We start from the raw sequence: 9,671 nt of genomic DNA, 5'->3' as shown, positions 1-9,671 counted from the left end.
CACATTTATAATCCTAGTTCTAGGGAGGCTGAGAAAGGAACACAGGTTTGTGTCAGCCTCAGCAACTTAGCAAAGCCCTTCACAACTTAGTGTGACCCTGTTGCAGAATAAAACATACAATAGGGCTGGGGATATAGCCCTGAGGTAGACTACCTCTGGGTTTAATTCCCAGTACCCTCCCCTCAGACACACACACACACACACACACACACACACACACACACACACAGCCTGAAAGTTGGTATTTTCCCCTTTCATCTATTTTTCATTAAAAAAAGAAGCAGCGAAGATTTCCTTTCTAATATAAGGGGCTCTAAGGGATGGTTGTGTGTGTTTTTAAGATTATGCTACTATATCTACCCAACACTGAGGTAGATCTCTGGCTACTGCAGGACCCAAGTATCAGCATTTCTTCAAGACACTGTCCATTTGCTCATCTGATCTGTTAAGAGTATGGAGGTATACCATGCACTTGTAAAGTGACTCCTTCAGAACAGGGGAGGTAGGATAGGAGTACTACACAGTATGCATTAGGACAATCCTGGAATTACTCAAGGAAGAAATCAGGGGCTGAAGTTTGGTGAGTATCAGAGCACAGTGGGTAGTTCTTTATAGTGCACAGAGTACTCTCTTGTATGGTGCAGGGGAACCAGAAACAAACAAAACCCCAAAATTGCCCAGGATCACAAGATGCACTTTTGCATACTGGAGAAGACAGATGATGTGGACAAGTCAAAGTGTTATAGTAGACCATTCTACTGTGCTGTTGGGGACTATGTACACAGACAACCTTCCCAAACTCTTTGGCAAAACTGAGTTAAACAGATTCATAAAGCTTACCCATTTATAACAGAAATCTAGCTACCCTTCAAGCTAGGCAACTAGATTCCCTTGGCTAAATACCTTCATAAAGAAAATCTTAGTACTTTTATTATGACCTGTTAATAATTTAGAAGGGACCATTTATCATGATTTTAAACTAATGGATAAGATATAACCAATTAATTCTTGTTGAATAGCTTGCCAATTTTACAGTGTCTATATGCATTTGCATTAACTGTTTTGTTATCATCACTAGGTGAGAGACAAAAAGAAGTTATTGATGTTAACTTTTACTTCTCTTGGCAACACCATCTTTGCCTCCCTGCCTCGTCCATGGTACTGGGGATTGAACAGGGTGGGGATGTTTCAACCACTGAGCTATACCCCCAGCCCTTTTAAAATTTTGTATTTTGAAACAGGGTCTTGCTAAGTTACGATGTGTGGGCCTCAAACCTGTGACCCTTCTGTCTTAGCCTTCCAAGTACTTGGATTATGGGTATACTGTGCCTGACTTGGCAAAAACCTTCCTAATTGCAAAGTGTTATATGTAAACAAGAAACTAGCAATCCTGAGAATGATAAAAGGACAAAGTTCATTCAAAGTAGAGCCTGCCCCCAGGAGAGCTCAGAAATGGAATAAACATCCAATGTACATTTCCACCTAATGAGTAGATTAGAAAATCTCCTGTCTTCAGAGATAAGACAAAAGAATCCTGATCATTTTAGATTCCCTCAAATAAGATTCTAAAGCTAGTAATAGTTCAATAGCCTGTGCTATGCTCTGGTAGTGAGAGGTTCTGGAGACACAGGCTCCAGAATATCACTTTAAGAACCAGAAATCCCCTCTCAAGTCTCCACCAGGAGCCAGCCAGGCCAGTCTGAGAGGGGAAGCCATTCTTGTAAACTCAGCTGATTTAAAATGCCAATGAGAATGTTAACATTACCATGTAAATTTCAAAGGAAACCAAGCTAGGACTACACAGATAGGCCACAGTTAGCTAGTCATTAGAGAAAGGATGAGGCGGGCATGGTGGCAAACGCTTGTAATCCTGGTGCTTGGGAGGCGGAGACAGGAGGATTGTGCAGGTTCAAAGCCAGCCACGCTGGCTTAAGAAACCCTGTTTCCAAATTAAAAAAAAAAAAAAAAAAAACCTGGGTCGGAGACTCTGTGATACAACCCAGTAAAGGAGTAGTGGGCTCTGAGATACTACAGACTCGAGATCCAGAGCACCTTAAGTGAAGCCATAGTGACCCAAGGGAAGAACCCAGAGAAGGCACAAACCTCCAAAATCATGGGAAAGAGGAATAACAATGGAGCAATGAATGCCCACAACCCCACAACATCAGACCTGATAAAACAGAAATTCAGAGATTTCTAGAAGATCAAATCAGGAAAATAACTGTAGAAATAATAGAGGTGCTTCGAAAAGAACTCAGAGAGAGCCAAAAAGAGATAAAGGATACAATTAATGAAGTAAAGGCTTCAATTCAAAGCACAAACAACCAATTAGACCACATGGAGAACAGAATCTCGCTCTTAGAAGATGAGCAATCCAAAAATGAATGCATAGTTTCTAATCTAGAAAAAAATACCCAACAGCAGGAATCTGACATTGAAGAAATATGGGCCCATCTTAAGAGAGCTAACCTAAGAATAATTGGAATAGAGGAGGGAAAAGAAAGTGATACCAAAGGGATCAACAATCTCTTCAAGGAAGTAATAGCAGAAAATTTTCCAGACATAGAGCAAGAGGTTGATACACAGATCCAGGAAACTTACAGAACTCCCTTTAGACAGGATCGGAGAAGAGGATCCCCACGCCATATAATTGTCAAAATGACCAATGTGGAAGCCAAGCAGAGAATCTTAAAGGCAACAAAAACAAAGGGCCAAGTGACATTCAGAGGCAAACCAATTAGAATCACTCCAGACTTCCCAAACCAAGTCATGAGAGCCAGAAGGGCTTGGAGTAACATATTCCAAACTCTGAAAGACAACAACTTCCAGCCAAAAATTTCCTATCCAGCAAAACTTTCTATCAAATTAGATGGAGAAATAAGAAGCTTCCATGACAAACAGAAACTGAAGGAATTTATTTTTTTATTTTTTATTTTTTTTATTTTTTTTATTTATAACAATTTTTTATTGAACATAAATAGTATACATTTACACCATATTTGGTGCCCTCCCCCCCCGCCCACATTTCCCCCCCCCCACCAATGGTTGTCCAGGTTAACCATGTCTTATTCATAATTTTACACATGTTCAAGTGTAGACCCTTATTAATCAAGACCGGCCTTCCTCCTCTCCTATCTTACCATCCAAACTTAGCTAGTATTTCCCCTTCAATATCTGGAGTCCCTCTGGTATTCTTTGTGTTTCCTAGTTTGGGCATATTAGAGGAAACATATGTATCTTCTTCTTCTGTGCTTGGCTGATCTCACTTAACATAATGTTCTCCAGGGCTTTCCATCTTCTTTCAAATGATATAATTTTGTTCTTCTTTATGGCTGAATAGAATTCCATTGTGTGTATTTCCCATAGTTTTGCTATCCATTCATCTGTTGATGGTGATCTGGGTTGGTTCCATATTTTGGCTATTACAAATTGTGCTGCTATGAACATAGGTATGCATATGTTGCTGTAGTTCTCTGAATTCAACTCCTTTGGAAAGATACCCAGGAGTGGTATAGCTGGATCATATGGTGGATCTATTCCCACCTTTCTTAGGAATCTCCACACAGATCTCCATAGTGGTTGAATTAGTTTGCATTCCCACCAACAGTGTAAAAGAGTTCCTCTTTCCCCACATCCTCGCCAGCATTTGTTATTTGATTTCTTTATGCTTGCTACTCTGACTGGGGTTAGATGGAATCTCAGTGTAGTTTTGATTTGCATCTCCCTGATGGCCAGTGATGAAGAACATCTTTTCATGTATCTATTAGCCCTTTGTATCTCTTCTTTTGTGAAGTGTCTATTTAGTTCATTTGCCCATTTCTTGATTGGGTTGTTTGTTTTGCTAGTGTAGAGTCTTTTGAGCTCTTTGTATACTCTGGATATTAGCCCCCTATCAGAATGGTGGCTGGTAAAGATCCTTTCCCATTCTGTAGGCTTCCTCTTTAGGTTATTGATAGTTTCCTTTGATGAGAAGAAACTTTTTAGTTTGATGTTATCCCACTTGTTTATTCTTGCTTTAATTTCCTGAGCTTTGGAGGTTTTGTTGAGAAAGTTACTGCCTGTGCCAATATGTTGTAGTGTTGAACCTATGCTTTCCTCTACTAGCTTCACAGTCTCAGGTCTAATTTCTAAGTCTTTGATCCAGCTTGAGTTGATTCCTGTGTTTGGTGAGATATAGGGGTTTAGATTCATCTTTTTACAAATGGTTAGCCAGTTCTCCCAGCACCACTTGTTGAAAAGGCTGTCTTTTCTCCAGCGTATGTGTTTGGCCCCTTTGTCAAAGATTAATTGACTAAAGATGTGTGGGTTTGTTTCTGTATCTTCTATTCTAATCCACTGGTCAGTATATCTGTTTTTGTGCCAGTACCATGCTGTTTTTACTACTATTGCTCTATAGTATAGTTTGAAGTCTGGGATTGTAATGCCTCCTGCGTGTTTCTTGTTATTGAGAATTGCTTTGGCTATTCTAGGCCTTTTCTTTCTCCATATGAAATTCATGATTGATTTTTCTAGGTCTCTGAAGAATGTCACTGGTATTTTAATGGGAATTGCATTGAACCTATAGATCAGTTTTGGCAGAATGGCCATTTTGATGATATTTATTCTGCCTATCCATGAGCACGGGAGATCTTTCCATCTTCCAAGGTCTTCTTCATAGAAACTGAAGAAATTTATGTCTTCAAAACCAGCGCTAGAGAAAATACTCAAAGAGATTAACTACAAAGAAGAAATAGGTAACACTCACCAGAACCAGAGAAAAAAGAGTTTCCATCCAACAGACAACTAAGATTGGTTATCTGTGGAGATTCATTATTTATGTTAGTCTTTTACCTATCTCTAAGTTGTATTGTTTACCTTTATTGTTGTTAAGTTTTAGGATTTCTAGTTGGAATATTAATATACCTTCAGATATAGCATTTGGAAATATTTTATCCCATTCTATTAGTAACTGTTAACTCTGTTTACATTGTCTTTGGATATACAATATTTTCTTTTATTTTTTAGGGAGTTTGTATATTCTTCTGTTGCCTGTGCCATTGAAATCATATCCAAGAAATCACTGCCAATTTCAATGTTGTGAGGTTTTATGACCCAGATTTTCTCCTAAAAGTTTATAGTCTTAAGATTTATATTTAGGTCTTTTATCTATTTTGAGTTAATACTTGTATATGGGATTAGGTAATGGCCCAATTTTATTCTTTTCCATGTAATTATTATTTTTCAACAATATTTAGTTAAAAGATTATTATTTCCACCACCAAATGTTCGTGGAAACCTTGTCAAAAATAACTTGACAATATAGGGAAGAATTTAGCTCTAGGCTTGTATTTAACTCCAATGGTCTATATATCTGCCTTTAGAACAGTACTACACTGTCTCAATTATTGTAGCTTTATATGGTTTGAAATCAGAAAATATATATCTGCTAGCTTTGTTCTTTTTCAAGATCGTTTTGGGTATCTAGAATTCATATTCCATATTAGGATAGATTTTTTTCTGAAAAATAAATATATAAATATATGATAGTTTCACCTAAAAAAACAGAAAAAAAATATGCTCTAGTAAGAAAGAAAGCAAAAAGAAATATTGAAATGCTATCTTTAAATCATCAAACGCTTGGTATCAGACAAATGAAACTGTTATGTGAGATTATCATTTTTAATTTTGGATAAATTGCTATAATACTAGATGTCAACCACTAAGCCAAGCATGGGAAGGAGGGATGGGGAGAGAATGGGGTGGGGATCGGGTGGGGGCTGACTGGGCGATGTGTGCATGTATGTCTACAAAAGTTTGTATCCCACTATGATGTATGAATACAGTGCACCAATAAAATAAAATTAAAATAAAATAAAATAAAATAAAATTGATAATGCAAAAAAAAAAATAGGTCTGGGAGTGAAGCCTGGAGGTAGAAGGGTTTCCAGGAACCCCAGTACCAACAAAAAGAGAGAGAGAGAGAGAGAAAAAAAAAAAAAAAAGGATGAGTCCAAGGCTAGTAAGCAAGGACATACCAAAAACATGACAAAGACCTAGACAATTTTAAGAGCTATGGCAAATTTGTAAATTATTGCTCCCTATTCATTAGACAAAAATTCTATTTCGAGCTAAAAATCCAAAATGAATGAACCTTACCTTTTCTTGGAGAAAGGACACATTTTAACCTTTTGGTTATTTTTCTAGATTCCAAGACCAAGTTAAAAACAAAGATTTTGGGTTAAAAACCAAACCAAACCAGTCAAACTCATTGAAAAACATGAAAAAATTATGGGGCAGAAAGCTAGTTCAATTATTTAGACCACATATCAATAAACTTCTCTAATATTTGGGCATTATCCCTGCCAGTCCGCAACATTACATAAACATGCTGGTGTATCGTATTGATTTTTAGTTTCAAGTGGTATTTTATTCCCAAATCCCAGTAATGCTCTATTTGGGCCGTGTTGATATCTCATGAGGACTAAAACTATAGACCAGTTGTTTTTCCAACTTAAGCGTACATCAAAATCCACTGGGAACTTACTAAAGCAGATTGCTGGGCCCTACCCCTGTGGTTCTGACCCAGTATGTCTGAGGTGGTGTCCAATATTTGTATTTCTGAATTTCCTCGAGGCCCATGCTGACACTGCTGGTCCATAGATGGCACTTTGAGAATCACAGAAAACAACAACAACAACAACAACAAAACTTGCTGTTTAAACACTGGCGTGGTTTGCATTCTCAAAAAACAAACTAACAAACCTAGTAACACTATATACCAGTGCTTTTTTTTTTTTCTTAAATTGAGTCTGTTGAGGAAAGATATAGAGCTTGGTGTGATGGCCCATACCTGTCATTCCAGTAACTTGAGAGGCTGAGACAGGAGGAGGTCAACCTCAGCAACTTGGTGAGATCTTGTTTCAAAATAAAAATAAAATAGGGTAGGGGTCTCAGAGGTAGAGTACCTCTGGGTTCAAGTCCCAGTATCAAAAAAAGAAAAGGGTATAACAGGTCAGTTTGTTTAAATCTTTTCATATTTAATCGACTAGGTAAAACCTTAAGTTTATGACTGCTATTTCCACAACACATTGTGAATTCTGAGTATGCAAAGGTTCGTCACTGGTCCCCAACAACTCATCTTTCCTTAGCCATCTCATCATATAGCACCAAAGACAGATTTCTTCACTCCTCCCCACACTTCTCAGGCTTTGCACACCTTCTTCCCAATATCTGGACACTTCTCTATGCCAACACTGCTCTGATTAGACTTGAAACGACAACTCAAATGTTTTGTGCTTGTATGAGCTCTTCCCTGAAACAGTAAGCAATAAATCACTCTTCTGTGCTGTTTAGTTTATCATTGTACATGTTAAAATTATGTTTATGTTAAATAAAATATCCTAAAGAGAAGGCTGTTTATATAAGCCTAGGCCACTGAAAATCTCATAATAGGCACTTAGTATTTATCAAATAGATGAATTGTGTGTTTTACAAATGAAGAATAAAGGCAGGACATACATACCTATAAACTAATAGGATTTTGTTCAGTGTAGAGAACAGTTGGAGCCTAATTACACCCTGGTGGGTTTCTGGTTGTTTAAAAAAAAAAACAAACACTTCATTCTAGCTAAAATATACAATAATACTTCACTCTGTTGTATGCCTCCCCTGAAATTCTGTGTGAGCAACTCAGACTTAAATAAAATTAGGGCATAAGAATTAAAGAGAAAACCTGAAGAAGACAAGAGTCAAGACTGTTTCTTAAAACCTAACCACATTATTTCAAGTAATTTTTGAACATAAAAATACAATAAATGCTATAATGGAAATAGAGGGATTCATTTATTACTTTTTGGTTTACAAACAAAGGCACCCAATGCTTCTATTTACTGCTTATAAAAGATTATCAATTTACATTTAAAACAAAAGGAACACAAAAAATCCTGAATCAACTCCTGCAGACAAACACAAAAGAAAGGGGAGAAATGAGATTTCTTTCCCTCTCTACTTTCAAGTTTTATTACACAAATTCAAAGAATGTTTATTTCATGTCATCTTTTAAGTCAAAGAACATATCGCCAAGCTTCTCTCCACTGAGTTTTTGGACATAGTATTGTTGCCAGGTCAAATTTAAATATAGTCATAATGACACCAAACTTTGTAACATATATGCCAGTTAAGAGTAAATAGGGTGAAAAAACCTAAAGGCTTTAGAATACAAATTTATCAAATGAATTAAATTAAAAAAATTTATTTTATAACCTGTCCTAGTAAATAAGGTAGAAATTGCAAACAGAACTAAAAATATTGTCTAGCAAATGACAGAAAATAGATTTTTCAAAATCTTTAAATTTAACTTAAGTCCAAAGTCTAATTGATGGGGATTAACAATCTATATAGTCTTTATACTACTAATTTTAGAACCATTAAGTCCCAGGATGACATGCTTAATTAACTTATTACCTTTCTTTTGACAATGGAATTCTAAACAAACATGCAAAAAATTAATACAGTGGCCTCAGCACCCTCCCAGTTCATATTTCTTTAAATTAAATGACAAGAACAATCAAACAATTTAGAAGATACACATCCCCTATGCACTTCACAGGTCTGCCCAAGCTGCACTTGATTCTTCTGTGAGACACAAAGACAATTCATCTGATTCTAGGTATATTTGGCAGAAGTATAAAACTCATACAAATGTTAGCATGTAACAGGTTATAGAAATTTTGTATTTGGAGAGATGGAATACCCAATGTATATTATATGGACCACATGAAATCAAAGGCATTTATTCCATTTTCACACAATGTCATGGTCTCTCACACCTTATATAAGGTATGGTCCTAGACCAAAGACTTTAGTATCATTCCAAAGAATATATAGATATTTACATACATATTTCTTTTAAAATAATGTTTAAAAGTTTTACTACAGAAAATCTGGCTTCAACATGGAAGCATTTTTCTTTTTCAAGATTATACACCTGCATGGAAGAAGGTGATTTCCTTTACATTTAGTTTTTCCACAATATCAAAATAAACTTCTTATACATTGTATTTAAATTGACAAGGAAAATTAAGAAGTTACCTGTGACTTTTTGTACTGTGAATTGACCTCTTTAAACATATTCACGATACACTGCTGATGATTTAAATATATTACAACTTGATCAGCTTAATTAGAACAGTGTTATGCGGAACACTGTTAAACCAAATGTATGTTAAAACAGTAAGTAAACTACTATTGCGGTTTAAAGGGAATTAAAATGTATCATTAAAATATACATCAATTTTCTTGCTATTACTTGTTTCTATAATGCATTTCTTTCTAAAGCTAAAACCACATGCAGAAAAATAAAGGATATCTTCAAACTCAATTCAACAGTTTGCTACTTTATGTGGTATGTAAATAAAGTCCTTTATTTATTTTATACATGTTATGTTTTATTTTTCTTGAAGGAATTCAGCTTTCAAGGTCAAAATAAGTAGGTGTTTACACACGAGGACATTTTCTTAATGCCATTACTAGCTGCAAATACATTCTTCCACAATAATGCACTTTCAGATTTCTTTTGAAAGGCAGTACAAGCCTTTTAAAAGTCCTATGACAAAATTTATGAAGGGTGGAACATACAAATATGGTTAATCCTTCCCTATTCCCACCTCTATTAATAAAGTCTCAAGAAATCC

Source organism: Muscardinus avellanarius, assembly GCF_963383645.1.
Source record: "Muscardinus avellanarius genome assembly, chromosome: 1".
In the NCBI taxonomy this organism is placed as follows: Eukaryota; Metazoa; Chordata; class Mammalia; order Rodentia; family Gliridae; genus Muscardinus; species Muscardinus avellanarius.
Note: the sequence above shows the minus strand (reverse complement) of the source record.